The sequence below is a fragment of the Scardinius erythrophthalmus genome, assembly GCF_964197995.2.
Source record: "Scardinius erythrophthalmus genome assembly, chromosome: 2".
NCBI lineage: Eukaryota > Metazoa > Chordata > Actinopteri > Cypriniformes > Leuciscidae > Scardinius > Scardinius erythrophthalmus.
The window spans coordinates 71,032,994-71,060,285 of record NC_138222.1 but is presented as its reverse complement, the minus strand read 5'-3'; the positions used below and the strand labels follow the sequence as shown (position 1 = coordinate 71,060,285).

Sequence of the window (27,292 nt, the reverse complement as noted above, 5' to 3'; positions counted from 1 at the left end):
TGAGATACAGCCTTGGTCAGAAGCTAAGAGTAAATCATTTGTGATTTTAACGAGCGCAGTTTCAGTGCTATGATGCGGCCTGAACCCAGACTGAAACTTTTCATAGGTGTCATTTTCTTGCAAGAAAGAGCCCAGTTGGGCAGACACAACTTTTTCTAATATTTTGGACATAAAAGGAAGATTTGAAATGGGTCTATAATTTGCTAGGTTATTTGGGTCTAATTGTGGTTTCTTAATGAGTGGTTTTATAACTGCCAATTTAAATGTTCTTGGAACATGACCTAAAGATAAAGACGAGTTAATAATATTGAGGAGAGGCTCTTCCACTATAGGTAACACTTCTTTCAATAGTTTAGTTGGTATGGGATCTAATAAACATGTTGTTGTTTTAGAGGAAATGATAAATTTATTTAACTCTTTTTGTTCTATAGTTGTAAAGCACTGTAATTGTTCTTGCGGGGTGATAATCGAGGCTGAATTATAAGGCGCGATTGAAGATTGAACGTTTACAATTGTGGATCTGATGTTTTCTATTTTCTCAGTGAAAAAATTCATGAAATCATTACTACTAAACTGTAACGGAATATTTTGTTCAGGTGACGCTTGTTTATTTGTTAGTCTAGCCACGGTGTTAAATAAGAACCTAGGATTGTTTTGGTTATTTTCTATTAGTTTGCGGAGATGCTCAGCCCTGGCCGCTTTTAGGGCCTTTTTATAGCGTGACGTACTGTCTTTCCAAGCGATTCTAAAAACCTCTAAATTAGTTTGTTTCCATTTACGCTCTAAATTACGGGTTTCTCTCTTTAGAACACGAGTAGTATTGTTGTACCATGGTGCTTTAATTTTCTCTCTGACCTTTTTTAGTCTCATAGGTGCAACAATATCCCATTTTCCAGAGAGAACGGTGCTCATAGTGCTGGTTAGTTCGTCTAGTTCATCTGTTTGTTTAGGTTCAGGCAGCAGCTGAGACAGATCCGATAAGCAATTTGAAAAATTATCTATGGTGGATGGAAGGATTGTTCTGCCTTATCGATAACGCGGCGCAGCATGATATATTACCGGGGTACGTAATATGCAAGTTACCATGTCAGTTACATCATCACTTTGCGGAATGATATCTATATCGGTTGGATCGGTTCCATGTGATATAATTAAATCGAGTGTATGATTAAAACGATGAGTTGGTCCGGTAACGTTTTGCTTAACCCCAAAGGAGTTTAATAAGTCTATAAACGCAGCCCCTAACGTATCATTTTGATTATCTACGTGTATGTTAAAATCTCCAACAATTAATATTTTATCGACATTGACCAATAGATCTGAGAGAAAATTTGCAAATTCTTTTAGGAAATCAGCGTAAGGCCCTGGTGGTCTATATACGGTAGCCAAGGCTAAAGATAATAGGGATGTTTTTCTATCATCTAAGAGCGTAACATTTAGTACAAGTACTTCAAATGAAATAAACTTATAACCCGTTTTCTGAGTAACATTGAGAATATCTCTATAGATAGTTGCAATACCGCCGCCACGACCAATCAGACGGGGCTCGTGCTTATAGGAGTATCCTGATGGAGTAGACTCATTTAGACCGAAATAATCATTTGGTTTAAGCCAGGTTTCAGTAAGGCAAAGTACATCTATGCTATTATCTGTGACTATTTCATTTACAATAACTGCCTTAGGTGTGAGTGATCTAATGTTTAAAAGACCTAGCTTTAGAAATTGTTTTTGTTTACTAATAGCAACATTTTCTGTTTTAATAACAATTAGATTTTTCCTAGATCCTGCAGTAGATTTATTATTTGATCGCACTAAACGAGGAATAGACACAGTTTCTATGCAATGTTCTACACTAGTATTTATATCAGTTAATTTGGTGCAGCAGAGACTATGATTTGGACTTTTGGTTACTAGTCAAAAGGTATTTAACATTTTGGAGATGTTATCTGACAGAAGATCCGATCCGAATCTGTTTGGGTGTAAGCCATCAGCACGGTAAAGCCTAGGACGCTCCCAAAACAGATTCCAATTATTTACAAAGAGCAGTTTCTGCTCATTGCACCATGACGTTAACCATTCATTAAGCGCAAATAATCTACTAAACTTGTCATGTCCTAGACGGTACGTGGGAAGCGGTCCTGACACAATGATCGTTATATCAGGCGATGTGCTGCGTACCGTATCGATCAGATTCCTGAAGTCTTTCTTCAGAACTTCCGTCTGGCGCAGCCTGATGTCGTTCACTCCCACGTGCAATACCAAAGTTCCGACGCGCTCGTTATCGTTCAGAATCTCGGGAACGCGAGCAGCGATTTCAGAAACACGAGCACCAGGAAAGCAGTGACTGTGCACCTTATTTTTACCTGATGTAGCATGGACGTGCCGAACAATGGAATCACCGATGATCAAAGCATCGCGTTCTGTTTCGCGAAGAGGGGAGAAGCGGTTTTGTGTGGATAACTCGAAAACCGGGAGGGTCGGAGAGGGTCTTGGTCTAGACCTGACTCGCGTCTTCCGCTGCGGAAATATCCAGGCTTCGTGGTGGCGTGTTGGAGCCGGAGTGAACGAGACCATGGCTGATCGCGACCTTGGCGCTCGGGACCGATGCCGAGTAACGCACGGAGTAGACGAGGTCGGAGTCAGCCGGTTAGTAACATTAATCTCTGATTTGTGAGCATCAGCGCGTGATGTTTCAAGAGCCAAACGCCGGTCTCTCAGCTCGGCCTGTCTCACTAAAAGGTCGTGGATCTGTTTCTCAACAGCTTCCAGCTCAGACTGCACCGCGTGCAGCTCAAATGTGTCCTCACCTGCACCAAAAGGTAGACTACTTGCATCTGATATATTCGCCATTTTAACAGATGGACAGTAAGTTAGCAACGACACTACCAGTTATGCTATCAATTAATACTAATTTCTGACAAGCGTCTTAGATATAATCCGTCTTTTAAGTGGTACGGGTGTAGAGTAGACGCACGATAGGTGAAAAATGTTTGTAAGTGAGTGTTGAGAAGACGCGTTCAGCCGTGATCCCCGGGAGTAACCTATAAGAGTATCCAGCGTAGAATCACTAACAGGCTTGAGACACGTCTGCTCAACAGTCCGCGTTGTAACTATGAGGTTTGAGCAGTAGTGCTTCTTAGTGAGGAAAAGTAGAAAATGTTTGTTGTAAGTAAGTTTAAAGAGTAAAATCAAGAATTATAAATCAAATCGATAGAGCTCCAAAGACAACAACGCGTTCAGACGCGACGCATGCGCATTCCAGCTTTTTTCCAGCTCGACGTGTGTCTGTGGAGGGAAGAGTCCGCTGTGCGCGGGTGCAAAATAGGAATGATACATGCGTCGGTGTACAAAGTCAATTGCGCTGGGTGCAAGATAGGGCCCTATGTGTTTCTCGGCTGGATGAAGCAAACCAATGTCTCACTAATAAAGTTCTAATAAATAAGGATTGTAATAAAGGTAAAGACCATTGCTGTCACGTACAAGAGTTATACAGTAAGCACGTCCGTCATATTATATACAATCATGTTGTTTCCACACACATTCAGGATAATGTTTAGTAATTCTGAATGGATCCATGTACTGTAGTATATGCAGTCATGTCAAGGCAGTTGGTTTAGGGTTGTTTTGGTGTCTCCATGTGGTTCTGTTCGGTATCACAGCTTGACATGTCTAAAATAAGCAAGCTCTAAAAAGCTCAAAACAAGCTCTTTGCTGTTGCACTATACACTGAATTTGGAAAAGTTATTTTATGTTATTATATTATATTATATTCACAGCATTAGATTAAATTATAGGGGTCTATTTTATTTAAAAAATATATATATAATTATATTATATACAATCACATTTTTATATACAATTTGTAAAGTAAAAAAAAAATAACATAAGCTTACACTGTGAGACATGAACAAAACTGAATTAAATTGTTCATTGCATTTATTTTTATGACAATTAATCGTCAGCACATAATTCATGATCCTGACAGGCTTAACTAGTAGGTTAGTTAAACTGTGAGCCCTCATTGATGCGTGTTCATTTCTGCATGTGTGTGTAAAGCGGTTTGTGTTGCCGAGCTGATGGTTTTACGGGTGTTTAGCGTCTGACAGATAATCACACTCTGACACGACGCCACCATCACCCGCCTCCATTTTCTCAAGCGCAAATTGCTTTCTGATCTGAAATTGAAAAGCATTTTCTCACATTCGCATGGAAAGCCAAACGTTTAATGAAACGGCGGACAGACAGAAAATATCTATGAGCGAGACGTGTGACATTTATCTGCATTCTGACACTCAACCAGAAATATAAAACAGTCTGTAAACAACCTGTCCATCCTACGGGAACAATGACTTCTGTTCCAGATATTCCCCAGAAAATAATGAGATCATTCTGAGATGGATTGCAGACGGAAAGGTTGCAGGCGTGAAAACAAGAGAAAGTGGAGTGTTGTTGTGTTAAGGGGATTATGGGAATTAAGCGTTGACACTCTCAGCATCCAGAGGTGGGATTAACACCCGGAGCGGATCAGGAAAAGCAGCAGGACCTGCGGTCAGTCATACATTAAAGGGCATCAGGGTGAAACTCACACACCAATGTGAGTTTGAGCCAACGGATCCTCAATATTAACATGATCACGTCTGAAGAAAGAGAACAAACTCTGTCCATCTCTGTCTGTCGAAACACTCAAACACACACACACACACACATGATTTCATTTTACATGTGAAACTGAAGACTGGAGTAATGATGCTGAAAATTCAGCTTTGATCACAGGAATAAATTACAGTTGACTATATATTCACATAGAAAACAGATGATTTAAACTGGAATAATATTTCACTGTTTTTACTGTATTTTTGATCAAAAGAGACTTTTTTTCAGAAACAGAAATCTTGTGAATATAAAAATAAGAAACAGAGGCAGGATTATGTTTCTCTCTTTCTGCTGTAAGGTACATCTTTTCTTAACCAGTGTTGCCGTGGTGATGGTACCCGTGCCATCATTCCTCCAGCCTGCCTGTCACGGTTACCAGGCAACAGGCTCTTCTCTCCTGGCAACAGCCTGTGACGCTCAACAGCTGTAGATGCTGGATCTCACCAGACATGTGTGTGTGTGTGTGTGTGTGTGTGTGTGTGTGGTTATTGGTAACTAGTACTAGGTTAGTTAGCTTGCAGAGGTTAACCATGTCATGAAGTGGTTCAGATGCGGTGTGTTTGATGCTCATGGATTCTCCACTCATTGGTTAGAACCTCCAGTCTTCTGATTAAATCACAGTCAAATCATATGTAGATGTTTGTTCCATCAACAGCTAAAGTGAGAGCCATTGATCACTGAAATTCAGCCTGTGATTCAGCCTGTGAACGCTGTTATTCAGCCTGTAAACGCTGTGATTCAGCCTGTAAACGCTGTGATTCAGCCTGTAAACGCTGTTATTCAGCCTGTGAACGCTGTGATTCAGCCTGTAAACGCTGTGATGCAGCCTGTAAACGGTGTGATTCAGCCGGTAAACGCTGTGATTCAGCCTGTAAACGGTGTGATTCAGCCGGTAAACGCTGTGATTCAGCCTGTGAACGCTGTGATTCAGCCTGTGAACGCTGTTATTCAGCCTGTGAACGCTGTGATTCAGCCTGTGAACGCTGTGATTCAGCCTGTAAACGCTGTCATTCAGCCTGTAAACGCTGTTATTCAGCCTGTAAACGCTGTGATTCAGCCTGTAAACGCTGTGATTCAGCCTGTGAACGCTGTTATTCAGCCTGTAAACGCTGTGAGGCAGCCTGTGAACGCTGTGATTCAGCCTGTGAACGCTGTGATTCAGCCGGTAAACGCTGTGATTCAGCCTGTGAACGCTGTGATTCAGACTGTGAACGCTGTTATTCAGCCTGTAAAAGCTGTGATGCAGCCTGTGAACGCTGTTATTCAGCCTGTGAACGCTGTTATTCAGCCTGTGAACGCTGTGATTCAGCCTGTGAACGCTGTTATTCAGCCTGTAAACGCTGTGATGCAGCCTGTAAACGCTGTGATTCAGCCGGTAAACGCTGTGATTCAGCCTGTGAACGCTGTGATTCAGCCTGTAAACGCTGTGATTCAGCCTGTGAACGCTGTGATTCAGACTGTGAACGCTGTTATTCAGCCTGTAAAAGCTGTGATGCAGCCTGTGAACGCTGTTATTCAGCCTGTGAACGCTGTTATTCAGCCTGTGAACGCTGTGATTCAGCCTGTAAACGCTGTGATTCAGCCTGTGAACGCTGTGATTCAGCCTGTGAACGCTGTGATTCAGCCTGTGAACGCTGTTATTCAGCCTGTAAACGCTGTGATGCAGCCTGTAAACGCTGTGATTCAGCCGGTAAACGCTGTGATTCAGCCTGTGAACGCTGTGATTCAGCCTGTAAACGCTGTGATTCAGCCTGTGAACGCTGTGATTCAGCCTGTAAACGCTGTGATGCAGCCAGTAAACGCTGTGATGCAGCCTGTAAACGCTGTGATTCAGCCGGTAAACGCTGTAATTCAGCCGGTAAACGCTGTTATTCAGCCTGTGAACGCTGGGATTCAGCCTGTGAACGCTGTGATTGAGCCTGTAAACGCTGTGATTCAGCCTGTAAACGCTGTGATTCAGCCTGTGAACGCTGTGATTCAGCCTGTGAACGCTGTGATTCAGCCTGTAAACGCTGTGATTCAGCCTGTAAACGCTGTGATGCAGCCTGTGAACGCTGTGATTCAGCCTGTGAACGCTGTGATTCAGCCTGTAAACGCTGTGATGCAGCCTGTTAACGCTGTGATGCAGCCTGTGAACGCTGTGATGCAGCCTGTAAATGCTGTTATTCAGCCTGTGAACACTGTTATTCAGCCTGTAAACGCTGTGATTCAGCCTGTAAACGCTGTGATTCAGCCTGTGAACGCTGTGATTCAGCCTGTAAACGCTGTTATTCAGCCTGTAAACGCTGTGATTCAGCCTGTGAACGCTGTGATGCAGCCTGTGAACGCTGTGATGCAGCCTGTAAATGCTGTGATGCAGCCTGTGAACGCTGTTATTCAGCCTGTAAACGCTGTGATTCAGCCTGTGAACGCTGTGATTCAGCCTGTGAACGCTGTGATTCAGCCTGTGAACGCTGTGATGCAGCCTGTAAACGCTGGGATTCAGCCTGTAAACGCTGGGATTCAGCCTGTGAACGCTGTGATTCAGCCTGTGAATGCTGTGATTCAGCCTGTGAACGCTGTGATTCAGCCTGTGAACGCTGTGATTCAGCCTGTGAACGCTGTTATTCAGCCTGTGAACGCTGTGATTCAGCCTGTGAACGCTGTGATGCAGCCTGTAAACGCTGGGATTCAGCCTGTAAACGCTGGGATTCAGCCTGTGAACGCTGTGATTCAGCCTGTGAATGCTGTGATTCAGCCTGTGAACGCTGTGATTCAGCCTGTGAACGCTGTGATTCAGCCTGTGAACGCTGTTATTCAGCCTGTGAACGCTGTGATTCAGCCTGTAAACGCTGTTATTCAGCCTGTGAACGCTGTGATGCAGCCTGTGAACGCTGTGATCTCTGTGATTCAGCCTGTGAACGCTGTGATTCAGCCTCTGAACGCTGTGATTCAGCCTGTAAACGCTGGGATTCAGCCTGTAAACGCTGTGATTCAGCCTGTAAACGCTGTGATTCAGCCTGTAAACGCTGTGATTCAGCCTGTGAACGCTGTTATTCAGACTGTAAACGCTGTGATTCAGCCTGTAAATGCTGTTATTCAGCCTGTAAACGCTGTGATTCAGCCTGTGAACGCTGTGATTCAGCCTGTGAACGCTGTGATTCAGCCTGTAAACGCTGTCATTCAGCCTGTAAACGCTGTTATTCAGCCTGTAAACGCTGTGATTCAGCCTGTGAACGCTGTGATTCAGCCTGTAAACGCTGATTCAGCCTGTGAACGCTGTGATTCATCCTGTAAACGCTGTGATTCAGCCTGTAAACGCTGTGATTCAGCCTGTGAACGCTGTTATTCAGCCTGTAAACGCTGTGATTCAGCCTGTGAACGCTGTGATTCAGCCTGTGAACGCTGTGATTCAGCCTGTGAACGCTGTGATTCAGCCTGTAAACGCTGTTATTCAGCCTGTGAACGCTGTTATTCAGCCTGTGAAGGCTGTGATTTAGCCTGTAAACGCTGTTATTCAGCCTGTGAACGCTGTTATTCAGCCTGTAAACGCTGTGATTCAGCCTGTGAACGCTGTGATTCAGCCTGTGAACGCTGTGATTCAGCCTGTGAACGCTGTGATTCAGCCTGTAAACGCTGTTATTCAGCCTGTGAACGCTGTTATTCAGCCTGTAAACGCTGTGATTCAGCCTGTGAACGCTGTGATTCAGCCTGTGAACGCTGTGATTCAGCCTGTGAACGCTGTGATTCAGCCTGTGAACGCTGTGATTCAGCTTGTAAACGCTGATTCAGCCTGTGAACGCTGTGATTCATCCTGTAAACGCTGTGATTCAGCCTGTAAACGCTGTGATTCAGCCTGTGAACGCTGTGATTCAGCCTGTAAACGCTGTTATTCAGCCTGTGAACGCTGTGATTCAGCCTGTAGACGCTGTGATTCAGTCTGTAAACGCTGGGATTCAGCCTGTGAACGCTGTGATTCAGCCTGTAAACGCTGTGATCTCTGTGATTCAGCCTGTAAACGCTGGGATTCAGCCTGTAAACGCTGTGATTCAGCCTGTAAACGCTGTGATCTCTGTGATTCAGCCTGTGAACGCTGTGATTCAGCCTCTGAACGCTGTGATTCAGCCTGTAAACGCTGGGATTCAGCCTGTAAACGCTGTGATTCAGCCTGTGAACGCTGTGATTCAGCCTGTAAACGCTGTGATGCAGCCTGTAAACGCTGTGATTCAGCCTGTAAACGCTGTGATGCAGCCTGTAAACGCTGTGATTCAGCCTGTGAACGCTGTGATTCAGCCTGTGAACGCTGTGATTCAGCCTGTGAACGCTGTGATTCAGCCTCTGAACGCTGTGATTCAGCCTGTAAACGCTGTGATTCAGCCTGTGAACGCTGTGATTCAGCCTGTGAACGCTGTGATTCAGCCTGTGAACGCTGTGATTCAGCCTGTAAACGCTGTCATTCAGCCTGTAAACGCTGTTATTCAGCCTGTAAACGCTGTGATTCAGCCTGTGAACGCTGTGATTCAGCCTGTAAACGCTGATTCAGCCTGTGAACGCTGTGATTCAGCCTGTAAACGCTGTGATTCAGCCTGTAAACGCTGTGATTCAGCCTGTGAACGCTGTTATTCAGCCTGTGAACGCTGTGATTCAGCCTGTGAACGCTGTGATTCAGCCTGTAAACGCTGATTCAGCCTGTGAACGCTGTGATTCAGCCTGTAAACGCTGTGATTCAGCCTGTAAACGCTGTGATTCAGCCTGTGAACGCTGTTATTCAGACTGTAAACGCTGTGATTCAGCCTGTAAACGCTGTTATTCAGCCTGTAAACGCTGTGATTCAGCCTGTGAACGCTGTGATTCAGCCTGTGAACGCTGTGATTCAGCCTGTGAACGCTGTGATTCAGCCTGTAAACGCTGTTATTCAGCCTGTGAACGCTTTGATTCAGCCTGTAAACGCTGTGATTCAGCCTGTAAACGCTGGGATTCAGCCTGTGAACGCTGTGATTCAGCCTGTAAACGCTGTGATCTCTGTGATTCAGCCTGTAAACGCTGGGATTCAGCCTGTAAACGCTGTGATCTCTGTGATTCAGCCTGTAAACGCTGGGATTCAGCCTGTAAACGCTGTGATTCAGCCTGTAAACGCTGTGATCTCTGTGATTCAGCCTGTGAACGCTGTGATTCAGCCTCTGAACGCTGTGATTCAGCCTGTAAACGCTGGGATTCAGCCTGTAAACGCTGTGATTCAGCCTGTAAACGCTGGGATTCAGCCTGTGAACGCTGTGATTCAGCCTGTAAACGCTGTGATTCAGCCTGTAAACGCTGTGATTCAGCCTGTAAACGCTGTTATTCAGACTGTAAACGCTCTGATTCAGCCTGTAAATGCTGTTATTCAGCCTGTAAACGCTGTGATTCAGCCTGTGAACGCTGTGATTCAGCCTGTAAACGCTGTCATTCAGCCTGTAAACGCTGTTATTCAGCCTGTAAACGCTGTGATTCAGCCTGTGAACGCTGTGATTCAGCCTGTAAACGCTGTTATTCAGCCTGTAAACGCTGTGATGCTGCCTGTAAACGCTGTGATTCAGCCTGTAAACGCTGTGATTCAGCCTGTGAACGCTGTTATTCAGCCTGTAAACGCTGTGATTCAGCCTGTGAACGCTGTGATTCAGCCTGTGAACGCTGTGATTCAGCCTGTGAACGCTGTGATTCAGCCTGTAAACGCTGTTATTCAGCCTGTGAACGCTGTGATTCAGCCTGTGAACGCTGTGATTCAGCCTGTGAACGCTGTGATTCAGCCTGTGAACGCTGTGATTCAGCCTGTGAACGCTGATTCAGCCTGTGAACGCTGTTATTCAGCCTGTGAACGCTGTGATTCAGCCTGTGAACGCTGTGATTCAGCCTGTGAACGCTGTGATTCAGCCTGTGAACGCTGTGATTCAGCCTGTAAACGCTGTTATTCAGCCTGTGAACGCTGTGATTCAGCCTGTGAACGCTGTGATTCAGCCTGTGAACGCTGTGATTCAGCCTGTGAACGCTGTGATTCAGCCTGTGAACGCTGTGATTCAGCCTCTGAACGCTGTGATTCAGCCTGTGAACGCTGTGATCTCTGTGATTCAGCCTGTGAACGCTGTGATTCAGCCTGTAAACGCTGTTATTCAGCCTGTAAACGCTGTGATTCAGCCTGTGAACGCTGTGATTCAGCCTCTGAACGCTGTGATTCAGCCTGTGAACGCTGTGATCAGGGCTCTCAAGTTTTACCAAAAGCTTGGAGTGAGATCACATGCGGTTAGGGGAGGAGCCCTAATGAAGCCCCGCCCCCATATGTCCCCGCCCCCCAATTTTACCCATTGTTCATAATTAACCAGCCCAAATTGAAATTATAACAATTGGTAAATCTGATAAATGACAGAGCAATTCATCACATCAAATAAACTCTTTAATGTTATATTTCAAAATGACAAATAAGTTATACAAAAATTACAAAAATATAACAAATTGCTCCAAACAGTTTGGAAAAACAAATCTTTTTGCATTTTGAATGTGTCTAGTCAAAATGGTATAATTATTTATTGTGTGGTGCATGGGACATTGTGAACAAATGACATATTAGAGTATTATTAAGGTGTGTGTGTGTGTGTGTGTGTGTGTGTGTGTGTGTGTGTGTGTGTGTGTGTACACAAGAGTACACACTCCAGCTTATGAAATGTGTTTTGTGTTTGAAAAATACAAATGCAATGGCAATGATTAATGTATGTTTTGACAGTCCATATAAAATATTACCCAGAGCACTCTGCTTTAATACATGTAGCCTTAATGTAACTAGAAAGACTATTAATACAGTATAATAATTAAAAATAAAATAAAATAAACAAATTTAAATGTATTTTAAATAAAATGAAGAAATACATCTTCATTCCTTCCCATACCCACTAACATTCCCTTAGTTTAAGAAAACGTAAACTAGCCAAACTGAGCCAAAGTCCTTTTAGGACTTTATATAAATTGTCTCTGACTGAGCCAAAGCTTCTGGCCTGGTTGCAGAGTAGTTGTAGAGTTTTTAACTGCATCAATAATAATGTAAACGATGGGCTATATATTAAATGTTCTAGCCTAAAAATGTTAGACGAGCTTTCTTCCAACGTACCTTCTCCATTATCACGACGTGTGTTCGCGCGATGTTGTTGGTTACCTAGTAACGAACGTACGGTGGCCGAGAATGTTCCGTCAACTTCCGTGTGTTCGCGCATCTGTGTTGCCTTGTAACGAACGCAATCTGGCCGAGATACGTGCTGGCGGCAGGAAACTTCACTTTGTATGCCTGCGCCTCGTATAAAACGTTATAAAGCTCGCAGGAAAACTTGGTTGGCATTGCCTTTTCAGCGTGAGAAATACACGGTGTGGCGTGTTAGCGTGTGAACTGGTTGAATTGCGTGTGTCTCACGCCCAATGCGTGAGACTTGAGAGCCCTGGCTGTGATTCAGCCTGTGAACGCTGTGATTCAGCCTCTGAACGCTGTGATTCAGCCTGTGAACGCTGTGATCTCTGTGATTCAGCCTGTAAACGCTGTGATTCAGCCTGTGAACGCTGTGATTCAGCCTGTGAACGCTGTGATTCAGCCTGTAAACGCTGTTATTCAGCCTGTGAACGCTGTGATTCAGCCTGTGAACGCTGTGATCTCTGTGATTCAGCCTGTAAACGCTGTGATTCAGCCTGTGAACGCTGTGATTCAGCCTGTAAACGCTGTGATTCAGCCTGTGAACGCTGTGATTCAGCCTGTGAACGCTGTGATCTCTGTGATTCAGCCTGTAAACGCTGTGATTCAGCCTGTAAACGCTGGGATTCAGCCTGTGAACGCTGTGATTCAGCCTGTAAACGCTGTGATCTCTGTGATTCAGCCTGTAAACGCTGGGATTCAGCCTGTAAACGCTGTGATTCAGCCTGTAAACGCTGTGATCTCTGTGATTCAGCCTGTGAACGCTGTGATTCAGCCTGTAAACGCTGGGATTCAGCCTGTGAACGCTGTGATTCAGCCTGTAAACGCTGGGATTCAGCCTGTAAACGCTGGGATTCAGCCTGTAAACGCTGTGATTCAGCCTGTGAACGCTGTGATTCAGCCTGTGAACGCTGTGATTCAGCCTGTGAACGCTGTGATTCAGCCTGTGAACGCTGTGATGCAGCCTGTAAACGCTGTGATTCAGCCTGTAAACGCTGTGATTCAGCCTGTGAACGCTGTGATTCAGCCTGTGAACGCTGTGATTCAGCCTGTAAACGCTGTGATTCAGCCTGTGAACGCTGTGATTCAGCCTGTAAACGCTGGGATTCAGCCTGTAAACGCTGTGATTCAGCCTGTAAACGCTGTGATGCAGCCTGTGAACGCTGTGATTCAGCCTGTGAACGCTGTGATTCAGCCTGTAAACGCTGTGATTCAGCCTGTAAACGCTGGGATTCAGCCTGTGAACGCTGTGATTCAGCCTGTAAACGCTGGGATTCAGCCTGTAAACGCTGTGATTCAGCCTGTAAACGCTGTGATGCAGCCTGTGAACGCTGTGATTCAGCCTGTGAACGCTGTGATTCAGCCTGTAAACGCTGTGATGCAGCCTGTAAACGCTGTGATTCAGCCTGTGAACGCTGTGATGCAGCCTGTGAACGCTGTGATGCAGCCTGTGAACGCTGTGATTCAGCCTGTAAACGCTGGGATTCAGCCTGTAAACGCTGGGATTCAGCCTGTGAACGCTGTGATTCAGCCTGTAAACGCTGGGATTCAGCCTGTAAACGCTGTGATTCAGCCTGTAAACGCTGTGATGCAGCCTGTGAACGCTGTGATTCAGCCTGTGAACGCTGTGATTCAGCCTGTAAACGCTGTGATGCAGCCTGTAAACGCTGTGATTCAGCCTGTAAACGCTGTGATTCAGCCTGTGAACGCTGTGATTCAGCCTGTAAACGCTGTGATTCAGCCTGTGAACGCTGTGATTCAGCCTGTAAACGCTGTGATTCAGCCTGTAAACGCTGTGATCTCTGTGATTCAGCCTGTAAACGCTGTGATTCAGCCTGTGAACGCTGTGATTCAGCCTGTAAACGCTGTGATTCTGCCTGTGAACGCTGTGATTCAGCCTGTAAACGCTGTGATTCAGCCTGTAAACGCTGTGATTCAGCCTGTAAACGCTGTGATTCAGCCTGTAAACGCTGTGATGCAGCCTGTAAACGCTGTGATTCAGCCTGTGAACGCTGTGATTCAGCCTGTAAACGCTGTGATTCAGCCTGTAAACGCTGTGATGCAGCCTGTGAACGCTGTGATTCAGCCTGTAAACGCTGTTATTCAGCCTGTGAACGCTGTGATTCAGCCTGTAAACGCTGTGATGCAGCCTGTAAACGCTGTGATTCAGCCTGTGAACGCTGTGATTCAGCCTGTAAACGCTGTGATTCAGCCTGTAAACGCTGTGATTCAGCCTGTAAACGCTGTGATTCAGCCTGTGAACGCTGTGATTCAGCCTGTGAACGCTGTGATTCAGCCTGTAAACGCTGTGATTCAGCCTGTAAACGCTGTGATTCAGCCTCTGATTTAGACCATAGTTTAGTTATTATCCCTCAGTCATCACAGTCTGCCATTCCGCTCACATGTTGATCCGCGAACCCCATGTCTGATGTTCTGATGTTAAATTGTGATGTAGTGAATGTTATTTATGGGGGTTTGAGTTTGTCTCATTAAAATCACAGCATGGTTAACATTCAGACACTGTTAGCTGTGTCTTTAGCTGTGAAGAAATTCAAATCATGAGAAAGGCATCTCAATTCTTCTGCTGCACACTAACCTAAACGTGCTGATGGGAAATACATTTTAAAAAGCCCTATTCTGCTGTAATGTTGCTGTTTGAGCATGAAAAAGCTCTGCAATGTTCCAAAGGCCTTCCAGCCGGAGTTCTTCTCTATATCAGTGTCAGTGTTTCTGAACTCCTGAAACGCCTCCATTGTATCTTGAGTTTCTTCCGGGAACGAACACTTCACAATATTCCTCATTATAATAATTAATAAGCAGAATAAAGGGGCGGGGCCTGGTTGAGTTAGTTAGTAGTGTTGAAACTGGCGGTTATGGTAAGGGGCGGGACATTTCCTAAACACACTCGAAGCGCTCGACCAATCATAACACACTGCTCCAGCCGACCAATCAGAGCACAGTGTGCTTTTCAGAAGGAGGGGCTTCATAGAGACAGGAAGTAAACAGAGCGTTACTGACAGACTGGGAAGAGAGGAGCCGCAACAATGGAGAATATGAGGAGAATAATCAACATTACAATAGGAAAACCTGCTCTAGTAGAGCCTGAAACAACATCAAGACAACATGAAAGAGTTTAATAGGTCACCGTTAAAGTTTAGTATTGGGTCATAAAATTCCTAAATAAAATTCACTGCAAAATGTAATTTTCTTATCTAGTATTTTTGTCTTTTTTCCAGCACAAATATGCAAACATTCCTAAATCAAGATACATTTACTTAAAAATAACAAAATATAAGTTTTCTGCTGAATTATTCTCATCTCATTCATTAGTTTAAATCTGTCTGTTTCAGCTCATGTTCCTTTGACGTTTCTGTCATTTGGCAAACGTTTGTTTGACGTGTCAGTGAATATATTTCAGCAGTGATGATTCCTCTGCATTAATTCATCTCGTTAGATTTGCCCTGATTAAACCGATAGCTAATAGTTGTTAATTATGCGGTGTTAATGATTAAAGCTGTTCATCTTTGGGTCACATTTAGATCTGTGGATGTTTCTCGTCTATCCAGCATCAGTATTCACTGCCGTCTCTCGCGATCTGTCCGTTTCCTTCAGAGCGGGAACTTCCTCTCAGATCCACTTCCTGTTGACGGATTCCCTCGTGTGTGTCGAGCCAGAGCAATGAAGCTCGTGCCACTCAGTGTCTTTGTAAAAGGCCAGGGACGTTTCTGTTTTTGTCTTTCTGACAGATGAAAGCTTGTGGAGAGATGGACGTTTATATAATTGCGATTCTCTTCAGCTCTTCATTTCCTTCTTTTGTTGCTCATGTAATGGTACAGAATGAGTGCTTTTCGTTTCCCTTCAGTATTTTTGCACAGGAACAAAAACTACCTGTGATATTAACATTATGTTTAAAAGCACTACTGTTCACATGTGTTTTTCTCTTCTGCTCACCAAGGCTGCATTTATTTGATCAGAAATACAGTAAAACAGTGAAATATTAATCCAGTGTAAATCATCTGTTCTCTATGTGAATATATAGTAAAGTGTAATTTATTCCTGTGATCAAAGCTGATGTTCAGCATCATTACTCCAGTCTTCAGTGTCACATGATCCTTCAGAAATCATTCATTTTGTTTTTCAGGATTCTTTGATGAATAGAAAGTTCAAAAGAGCAGCAATTATTTGAAATAAAATCGTTTGCTACATTATAAATGTCTTTACTGTAACTTTTGATTAATCGAATGCATCAGTGATTAATAAAACTATTAAACTTAAAAATATAGTTTTTTTTTAAATTATACATATTGAACATTTGATTACATCCATGTGACTATATAAATGGTAACATTTCAATCTGTGTGTGTGTGTGTGTGTGTGTGTGTGTGTGTGTGTGTGTGTGTGTGTGTGTGTGTGTGTGTGTGTCACAAACATATCCATATAATTTATTTTTATAGACTCCTTATTTATAAGCTAAACATCTGCTCACTGTATTTGCAACTGTCACACACACACACACACACACACACACACACACACACACACACACACACACACACCAGTAATGTCTTTAATGTTCTCCATCTGCTCCGTGTTCGAGTTATTCAGTGACATTCACACGTGTGGTGTGTAATTACATCTTGACGTGATGATGTCACTTCCTGTTGCTCTGGGTCAGTGACACGTGTGTTGTTCTGCGTTCAGACAGTGCGAGATCTGATTACTGATGATCTGATGATGTTTTCCTCAGAGAAGTTGCGCTGGTCTTTTCTCCTCTATTGTTCTGTATATCGAGTGAAACGCTTCTGGAACAAGAACAGATGTGGGCGGGGCTTGATGTCTGTGGTGAATTGATTGGATGGTTGTGGATTGCTATTGGCTGATCTCATTTGAGTGACAGGTTGCCCCGCCCTCATCATCAGAGAAGAGAAGAGAGGCTGCAAGAGGAACTTATTCTCATTCAAGATTATTAACACAATAATAATGCACACCTGTAAATCATTTAGAATAAACACTGTAATATTCTATAAAAAAATAAAATAAAATAAAAATAATATTTTGATTTCAAGGTGACTTTAAATAACAGCTTTGTGCTACAGCTGTTTTTATTTATTTATTTATATAATTTGGCTATTTTTTTATTTAATGTTATTTATTTTATTTTATTTTTATATATTTTAAATTTATTTAAATTTATTACATTTATTTATTTTTTTCTTTTCATCCCTCTGATGAATATTGGCAGAGCTGGAATCCAGTGTTTTGACTCTGAACGTGTTCATGTGTTTTACTGTGAATCTGCTTTGACTCTGATGTTCTGATTCGACCCTGATTATCCTGAGACACTTTTAATTACTCAAAACATAATTAATATTGAAACATTGGGTTGATAATGTCATTCTTTATTATTAAATAAACTGGTTTTCTCATGAGAAAAGCAGATCCCTTTCCAGGGAACTTGAGCTGCGTCGAGATGCTGTGGGAACGCCTCTGCGTGATTGCGTCGTGAAGCACATATGAAAAAGTCCAATGGCGTGACGGAACGTCATGTGACATCATCGACCAAGAAACTATAAAGCACACCTGAACCAAACAGCGCCAGCTTCTGTGTCTTCAGCAAGCACTCTATGTGAATCTATGAATCTAAGTAGGCCAAGAAGCCCTGACGCCTAACGATTTCCACCCCATTATACGGTGCCCTCAGGGGGGCGGTCTGCCAACCCCGCATGCATGCTGGCACTGTTGTGTCTGAACACATTCATTGAACGATAGTTCATGAACTCGTTCATATTTTGGGCGAATGTGAACTGAACGTACTGTATTACTGCCTGATGAACGTTACTGTGAACTCGTTCATTCTGGTGTCTGTGAACGGCACGCTCTCTCAGTTTAACTTCATTCAATAGGATGCCAGATTTCTGTAGAGCCTTCCAGGCGAAAACCCGGCTAAAACACACTGTAAACAGGCCTTAATATGTAGCGGAAAAAACACCCAGTCTGGCAACACAGCCACCAGTGTCGCACCGCCGCATGCGTAATCAAAACAAAAAGCAGCATGTAGGCGACATCGCGGCAAAGCAGCGAGGAGGCGTCGTATGATCATTTAAACGAGTTTTATGACAAGGTCGGTGAGGGTGGGAAAAATCTTACATGTCTGTGCAAACTTTGCCCGCCGGCTTTCAGAAAGAAAATCCGCACTTGTTGGACCGCTGCCTGGTATGTTTTTCCAAGATTCCAGTATTCCTTTTTAGTATATACTGAAATGGAATTTGAAATGGAAAATTATTAAAATTGAAAAACATTTGCACCCTAAGGAACACTGTCCTGTTTTTCTTTGAATAAATCCTCATTAAAAAAGACCATTCAAGCAGCACGTTTTTCCTCATGGTTTTGAGAATATAGGCTACTGTAGGGGTGAAAGCTGCAGCTGCTACTAGTGTGGACTGAATGGACAGCAACAAAGCGTCAAAGCAACAATGGGTAAATGCTGTCCCCTCAATGCTAATGTAAACCCTGGTTGGATAAGGATTCAAAATTGGATATGAAGATCAAATCTGACGCATAGCTTCAGTTTTAAAACTGATAAAAATAATTGCTGTCTGTGGTTCTATATGGGCTGTGGCAATAATTTTGAAAAATAATAGCTCGCAGCAACATATGGAAAAAAAGAACTATGAACTATTTCATTTTTGGAACTGAAGTATGAACTATGAACTGAACTAGTTCATTTTAAAATTTGTGAACTGAACTTTGAAATAGTTCATGTAGAAAGTGAACTTTCCCAACACTGCATGCCGGGGCACAGAGGGTCTCAGCGAGTGTTACCCGAGGGTCGCTCGCTCCAGAGCAGTCAGGCCAGCTGTTCCCGCTTCAGGGCACTGTGCTCGAAATACACCAGAGGCTAGTCTCGAGAGACTGGTACCCTTAGTAGATTTCTGGCAGATTGGAAACATCTACCAAATATATCTCGCTGGGTCCTGTGGGTCCTGGGTCCTACCCACTGTGGTTGGCCCCGAGCAGGCTTTGGTTATGGAACATGAAGGAAAAGCTATTCTGCAAAAGTAGGCTATAGAACGGGTTCCTCCACCCCGAGGTGATGGAGAGGACTATGGGAGGACTTTGGTCGAGCCGAGGTCGACCTGTTCGCACCCCATGAGACGACATATTGTCCACTGTGGTTCTCAGCCCCTCTGGGGTTAGACAGTATGGTGCAGAAGTGGCCGAGGTCACGTCTGTACGCATTTCCCCCGATTGCTCTGCTCCCAGGAGTTCTGGAGAGAGTTCGCCGGGATGGAGTCAGTCTACTGCTAGTAGCCCTGTTCTGGCCGGCCCGAGTGTGGTTCGCATACCTAGAGATTCGGATCAGGAGGGACCTACTCTGGGTCGATCCTTCACCCCCGCCCAGAACTGTGGAAACCGTGGGCTTGGCCTCTGAGGGGGTCCAGCTCATACGTTCTGGTCTCTCACCTGAGGTTGTGGAGCCCATCCTCCACTCCAGAGCTCCGTCCACAAGAAAAACTGTATGCCTTGAAGTGGAGATTATTCACTTCCTGGTGTGGAGAGCACCGGAGTGCTGGAGTTCCTGCAGGAGCGCTTCTCCGCGGGGTTATCCCCCTCACACTGAAGGTGTACGTGGCGGCACTAGCTGTTTACCACATCCCTTTGAGTGGAGTATCTCTGGGGAGACACCCACTAATAACCCGTTTCCTTCATGGCACTGTGAGGCTGAGGCCTGCGGTCCGCACGAGGGTGCCGACATGGGACTTGGCCGTTGTACTAGAAGGCCTCTCCCTAGCTCTGTGCGAGCCCATTGAGGAAGTTTCTGAGAAATATCTCATTCTAAAGACTGTCTATCTCCTATCTCTCGCTATTTCATCTCTCAAGAGAATTGGAGACATTTAAGCACTTTCGGCATCTCCCTCGTGCATGGAATTTGCTCCTGGTATGGTAAGGGGTTTTCTTCACCCTAAGACGAGGTTACGTTCCTAAGGTTCCTACTAATACTGTAAGACCTTGAGTACTGCAGGCCTTCTGTCCTCCTCCGGACGTCAGACCAAGAGAAAGTTTATCTGCTCTGCCCTGTCAGGGGGCCTTCGATGCTTATGTCCACAGAACTGTGGAGAAAGTCTGAACACTTCATTTGCTTTGGGGTTCCCACAAATGGGTGTCCTGCATCTAAGCAGAGGATGAAGGTGGTCGAGGCCATCTCATTGCTTATGAGTCGGCCAGTCAGCCTTCACCTTTGGCTGTACGAGCTCACTCCACTAGGAGTATGGCTGCTTCCAAAGCATTACTGTCAGGAGTTTCCCTCCAAGATGTTTGTGAAGCGGCAGGCTAGTCCTCACCGCACACATTCGTGAGGCTTCACTGCCTGGACCGCGGCTGCAATCCAGGGGCGCAGGTGCTCTCGCCTGAATGTGCGCATTGATTTCACACAGACGGACACTTTCTCTTATGGCGGCGTGGGTATTAGCATTCCCACAGTGTTTCGACGCAGCTCGAGTTCCCTTGAAAGGGAATGTCTCGGGTTACGATTTAACCCTAGTTTCCTGAAGAGGGAACGAGATGCTGCGTCGCCCTGCCACACTACCGGCATGCCCGTGATCGACTTGCTTCTGCCTATCAGAAGCTGTCGCTGTTGGGTTCAGGTGTGCTTTATAGTTTCCTGGTCGTTGATGTCACGCCATTGGACTGATTTCATGCATGCTTCATGGCGCAGTCACGCAGGGCCGTTCCCACAGTGTTTCGACGCAGCTCAAGTTCCCTCTTCAGGGTTAGGGTAACATACGTAAGACATTCACTGTATGTACAAGTATGGACTGACTCCACATGTTCGCTGTCCGGATGTTTCTTTGATTTGGGTTTTGATGAGGAACATCAAATTCAGAAAAAGATTCTGATTTCATAATGACTGTTTATCTAGAGCAGGGGTGTCAAACTCATTTTCACTGAGGGCCACTTCAGCATTATGGCTGCCCTCAAAGGGCCGGTTGTAACTGTAAGACTTTTAAAATGTTAATATAGTGTCTCTTTATTTGATTATTACTTATTTAAGTTACAAATATTGTATATGCATTTGGAGGGGTGTTTCTAGGTTTTAAAAACATCAGGGGATGAGCCCGAAACATCAGGGGCTGGGTAATAATGATTTGATACAGAGAATAATGTATTATTGTATATATGCAAGGGTAAACTGGCTCAAAAATTCAGCCCTGGCACTGTAGCCACACCAGCACACATTACCACACAGTCATGCTTATTCAAATGTGAGGTAGTTAGGGGGGTTCGGGGACATGCTCCCCCGAGAAAATTTGGATTTCTCGGACCTACATATGTGCATTTTAAGGTGTTTAAAGGCCAAAAAATTTGATAACAATAGCTTTAAAAGCATGTCAGTGGGCAGTAGCATAAATTATTTGTCAAGATAACAGATTCTTAAAAATGAGAATGAGGATAAATATTGCAATGAATGATCCACACTACAAAATGGAAATGCAGAATGTTTCTGCTTATTGTTGACAATACACAATCACATATTCCAAACAGGAATGGCCTTAAATGAGAAATCTTTCAAGGATTATTTTGCATAGATGTTACATTTCAATCGAACACCAGTGCAATCTTTTTGTGTCCAGAGGCAAATGAGCAATTTATATTAGCATTAAAGATTGGTTTCAGCAACTTGTTTCTTTCCTGAGTTAATCATTGTTTTTGGCACTAATCAGTTTTAAGTTCAATTGTTTACTCATAAAGACAGTCACTTGTCGCCACCTACTGGCTTAATGATGCAAGTGGCGCAAACACAGATAAGCGGAGTGATCCAAATGGTGCAAAGGTTAAGTATACAGTATATTAAAATATATTAAAATAATATAAAATATCAATATATTATTCTTCAATCAGTTCTATGCAGCAGAATCAGATTTAACAGATTTATTTTTTGACCAATTGTCAAAATAAAGTATAGTCCTACAAAGCTATTTTTAATCAAACCATGAGCAGAGCAGGGAGAGGACCAGTGAACGAGAGTAATTTTACCAGTGTTGCCCAGCACGGCTATACACACCATGACTATACACATGTTACAGCACAGTAGTGCTATTGCAAAAAGAAACAAGTCCAGAGAAATTTCATGTCGGCACGTTTTTTTTAGCGGACTTTGCCTTTCCGGTGAGCGTGAGCAGAGCTCGCAACACACACACACACACACACACACACGGAGGTTGCTTGCGGAACATGAGCAGAACGCGCTGTAAACACGGAGCGGAGAGCACAGCGCACACACACAGCGGAACGCGCCTAGAAGTTATGCATCTTCGGAAGCGGACTCGCACGCAAAGTCATAAAACACGTTGAGCCAGTCAAACCATCGCCGAACACGGAGGGGCGCGGCGGCTTTTTAGTATCTTTCGGCCAAAAAACGAAAATGTTATTTTCGGCCGAAATTTTTCGGCAGCCTAAATTTCCATATGCTCTCGCGGGCCATATAAAATAACTTGGCGGGCCGGATTTGGCCCGCGGGCCTTGAGTTTGACACATGTGATCTAGAGCATAAAGTCCATCAGAACATCAGGGTTAGATCCAACCTCATGTGATCGCTGGAAAACAGCTGTGAGATTTCTGCTTCATCTCCTTCATTGATCTGATAAAATATCAATAAAATGTCTGATATAAGCAGTTTTCTATGGAAGCTTTCTTTCGCCACAGAAAAAAAAAATAGGAACTTTTTATCTCTCAATTCTGACTTTACTTCTTGACATTCCAAGTTTATATCTCACAATTCAGTATTTATAACTCGAAATGGCCTTCGCTAACCTTCTGCATGTTTTTATTCTGTGGCTTCCATAGATTTCAGATGAGCTGCTCTGGTTAGTGATGAAACATCTGATGAATGAACATGCAAACTAAACCTCTCTCTCTCTCTCTCTCTCTCTCTCTCTCTCTCTCTCTCTCTCTCTCTCTCTCTCTCTCTCTCTCTCTGTCTGCAGGAGACTCGTCTCAAGCCGGTGAGTTCTGCGTTATTCTTCTCTTCTGCTGATCTTTATAAAGATGTCATGAACCGCTGAAGGTCGAGAGAGTGACATTCATGTCAAACAGCGTTATTTCTCTCTTTCTGTTGATGATGCAGGATAAACACACACACACACACACACACACACACACACACACACACACACACACATATATATACACACTGTATAAAGAGAGAGAGAAAGAGTGTGTGTGTGTGTGTGTGTGTGTGTGTGTGTGTGTGTGTGTGTGTGTGTGTGTCAGTGAGTGTGTATGTGTGTGTGTATCAGTGAGTGTGTGTGTACTGTATGTGTGTGTATGTGTGAGTGTGTGTGTGAGTGTACATCAGTGAAATGTGCTCTCTCTCTCTCTCTCTCTCTCTCTCTCTCTCTTCATAATGGTGTTTGAGACTGTATTGGTTTCAATCAATCACTCTGTTAGAGCTGAATGTGTTGACAGCTCGAGTTCACTGAAGACATATGAGACTGAGAAATGAAATGACTGGAGACTTTTGACTTTCACACACTCTTATTGACCATGTTCAACTGAATATATACACACACACACACACACACACACACACACACACACAGACACTGGCGTTTGATGATTCCAATGCCATTTGCTGCTGTTTTATGTGAGTGTTTTATCACATCATGAGGTGTGTGAACTGTGTGTCCAGGTCAGGTGGTTTTACTTGAGTTCCTTTATTTCCTCCATGTAATGTGTTTGATGAAAGGAAGACACGGCTGTCGGTTAGTGGTGTAAATGAGCTGAAGACACCGGTGTCTCGCTCTCGCTCCGCGGAGATCCAGATGAGGAAAGATGGAGGCTTGTTCAGCAAATCCTCCTCCTCATGTGGGATTCAGACACACTCCAGAGGAATTATGGGAAATGTAGTCCATGGAAGTAAAGCGGCTTATCCGCCGCACTCCTGACCAAACGGTTTAAGCCTGAGAGATAAAGAGAGAGTGTGTGTGTGTGTGTGTGTGTGTGTGTGTGTGTGTGTGTGTGTGTGTGTGTGTGTGTGTGTGTGAGAGAGAGAAAGAGATCTGGAAGAGTGAAGCGTGGGAATGCGCTGAAGTGCTGTCAGAAAGAGTGTGTAGATGTTGTGTGTCTATGTGTGTTTCTGAGGCACATTAATGCTCATCTGTTCCAATCACTGGCATTTTACTAGCAGTTCATTATCAGTTAAATGAAATAAAAAATTAAATGAAAATGGAAAATATAAAAGCTAATTCAAAACAATAATAAATACAGATTATTGTTTTGAAATAGCTTTTGTATTTTCCATTTATTTATTTATTTATTATTATTTTTATTATTATAAATAGTTTTGGTTATTTTTAAATATTCCTATTTAGGTGTACTGTACTTGTATTTCAGTTTATTTCCATCTCTGCAGATATTGTGTGTGTGTGTTTGTGTGTAACTGTCCTTCATCTGCCGTCACGCGTCCTGAACTCATCGAGTGTGTCTGATCCACAATATGATTCAGAATCAAGCATCAGTAAATCAGCCCCTGCGGTGTGTGTTCACAGAGACCGCATCAGCAACAGTGTGTGTGTGTGTGTGTGTGTGTGTGTCTGGCAGCTTTGCCTTCAGAAATCTTCCCTCACTGAATCTAATTAAAATTAGAGAGAGAGAGAGAGAGAGAGAGAGAGAGAGATGATACATGTATTATTGGAATTACAATTGTTTCAATGTATTGCCAAAACATTTCCAATTTTTACAGTGAATCATCATGCATGTACATATACATAAAGTAAGTAGAACCCTTTATCAACATTTTAGAATTCTATGAACAATTTAGAATTCACTGTGTGTGTGCATGTGTGTGTGTGTGTGTGTGTGTGTGTGTGTGTGTGTGTGTGTGTGTGTGTGTGTGTGTGTGTGTGTGTGTGTGTGTGTGCGCGTGTGCATGTGTGCTAGTGTTGTAGTACTCGAGATCGGTCTTGGTCTCCAGACCACTTTTAAAGGTCTTGGTCTCGTCTCGGTCTCAGACGATGAGGACTCGGGATTTTATTTCAAGACCATTCAAGACCACAACTTAGCCTGTGTTACCCCTGCTGCCTTGAGCGCAGTGCGATTTTATTCCCGCTGCTAGGCAGCCTGGACACCATGGACACCAATCACAGAACGGGGAGGGAGCAGCAAGACGATGATGACGTCTATGCGACACACCGAAGCAGTTTGTTTATATCTGTGGATCCAACATGGCAGCAGACGCGAAGTTACCTTTCGATGCAGCCTTAGATAGTGTTCTAAGTAGTTTAGAATGCAAGTTTATTTCGTCTTCTTCCTCGTCGAATTTCTGTCGCTCTACATACGTCATCTGGTATAATTGAAACGATTGGCTATGAGCTACGTACAGGCCAGTGGCGATTTCTTTAAGACTGCAAGGGAAGCTCGGCTTCCCCTATGTCAAAAAATGAATGGTCAAATATGTACTATTGTATTAACATTTTATTGACTAAAATGCGTTAGAAAACGTTCATCTCAAAGACGAGTTCGTTCAGAATCAGTTACAGGTCGGCTGACTCGATTTCCTTCTCATACATTCCCGTAGCGTCACAGTGCATTTCCATGTTGAAGCCCAGCGTCCGTTGACTTCAATGGGGCTGCTTCGAACAGTTTTTTTCAGCGCTTCGAAACTAGACGTTCATTGGATAAATGCTGCGATTATGTCCCTCCCACGGACGCTCAGCGTCTCTGGGGGTGAATGGGGAGTGGGCTGGCCCGGACTCCGGGCTTCCGCGTGATGATTGGAGGGTCTGTCGAAAGGCTGCGTATCCTTTTGATTGACAGCGATTTCATACAATAAAAAGTCGCTGATATTGAAGCTGTTCGAGCTCAGTCCCATCGCGTATTTTTCAAAGACAAACTGCTGCAACCTATTTCTTGGTATTTGCTTGTCGAAATTGCTAGCCAATTTTTATAATGCATTTCACACAATTATACATTTATACCTTTATTATATTATTACTTATTATATTTTTTATATTATTATTATTAGTAATAATTCAAAATAATTATTAAAATAATTAAAAATATACATTATTAGTAGCATTATTATTATACTTTATTATATTATTTATACCTTTATTATATTATTACATACATTTTTCACAGAGCATTTTCTTGAAAAGGAATGTAGAATTTACGTATAAATAAATGAATTATTTTTATGATGTAGGCCAAAAATGAGCTTCCCCTCTTTGAAAGACCAGCAGCCGCCACTGGTACAGGCGCATTTGATAGACATTCGTATCGCCCAATAAACGGCTCTGGGCATTCGTAAACCACGCCTCAAATACGAGAAAATGAACATGTGGTTCCCAGACCACGTCTCAATGAGACGAGGTCTGACGTTAGCCAGGCTAACCACAACTGAGGCATATCACGAAATGATTTGATAACATCACTACTGTAATTAGACGTTAAACTTCCGACCAAGAGCTTGACTCATGTCTAATTTTAAATGTTTTTCGTTTTTACTGATTGTTTACGGTGGCAATCCCCGTCCACCCCGCACACACACTCCACGCGTGAAATGACCGCGGGAGACAGGAGAGCAAGCTGTGCCGTCACCGTGGCTGTCGTCAGCCAAATCCACAGCTGCCAACTCTCAAGCATTCAGCGTGAGACTCGCGCAATTTACACTTTTCACACACTTCACGCCACACATCCATTTTCTCACGCACAGAAAAATCGCGAGGCAAAGAGGACACGGAGACCGACAGACAAGACAGAGCAGTTACTGATGATATATAAAAAATCAGTTCTCAGATTCTGTCTATTCTATTACGAAATTCAAACAATAAATGCCGTTTTGGCGCTTGTAAATGTGACAGTGCCTCAGTTCAAGCGGCACGTGAACAGATCATCTCTAGCTAATAAATAAACACGAATAAACAATGTTGAAAGATACAGTAGGCTATAACTTACCGAAATGTATATTCCTCATACATAATATCGATCACTCAGTGTTTTTCTCAAGAGGTAAAACAGCAGGAGAACAATTGTCACATAACATTTACCTCAGGAAAGCCATTTAATGACCATAATATATAACAAGTTTAGTTGGCTAGAAAAAAAATAGCTGATTATTTAGCTAAATATGTGTAGCTATATTACATATTACATATAAAGTTGTTATTATAAGTGTGTTTACAGCATTATGTGAGATTTTTTATGTGATGTGTACCTAATCTTTATCCAAATGAGTCAATATTGAATCAAATCGCAAGAATTTAATTGAATTTAAATTGTGAAATTTGTGTCAAGCAATAAAAATTGTAGCTTAGCAGAAATTGTACCATGTAAATATTGTAACGTTGTCACTAAATCTAATAAAATTCTGTTTAATTGCTAAAATGTTTTGACAATCACAATTATATATATAATAATTTGCCTACTAGGCAAGACTTAATGCATGGATTTGTATGA

At 43.4% G+C, this 27,292-nt stretch overlaps 1 protein-coding gene across 1 annotated transcript in view; it reads left to right on the top strand.

Annotated features, from left to right (window-relative positions):
* Window positions 1-27,292, top strand: part of nrxn2b (neurexin 2b) — a 383,071-nt gene that overhangs the window by 34,812 nt on the left and 320,967 nt on the right. The window contains 1 exon segment of the mRNA XM_081353640.1: window positions 22,822-22,839. The gene's annotated coding sequence lies outside the window, so the exon portion shown is untranslated.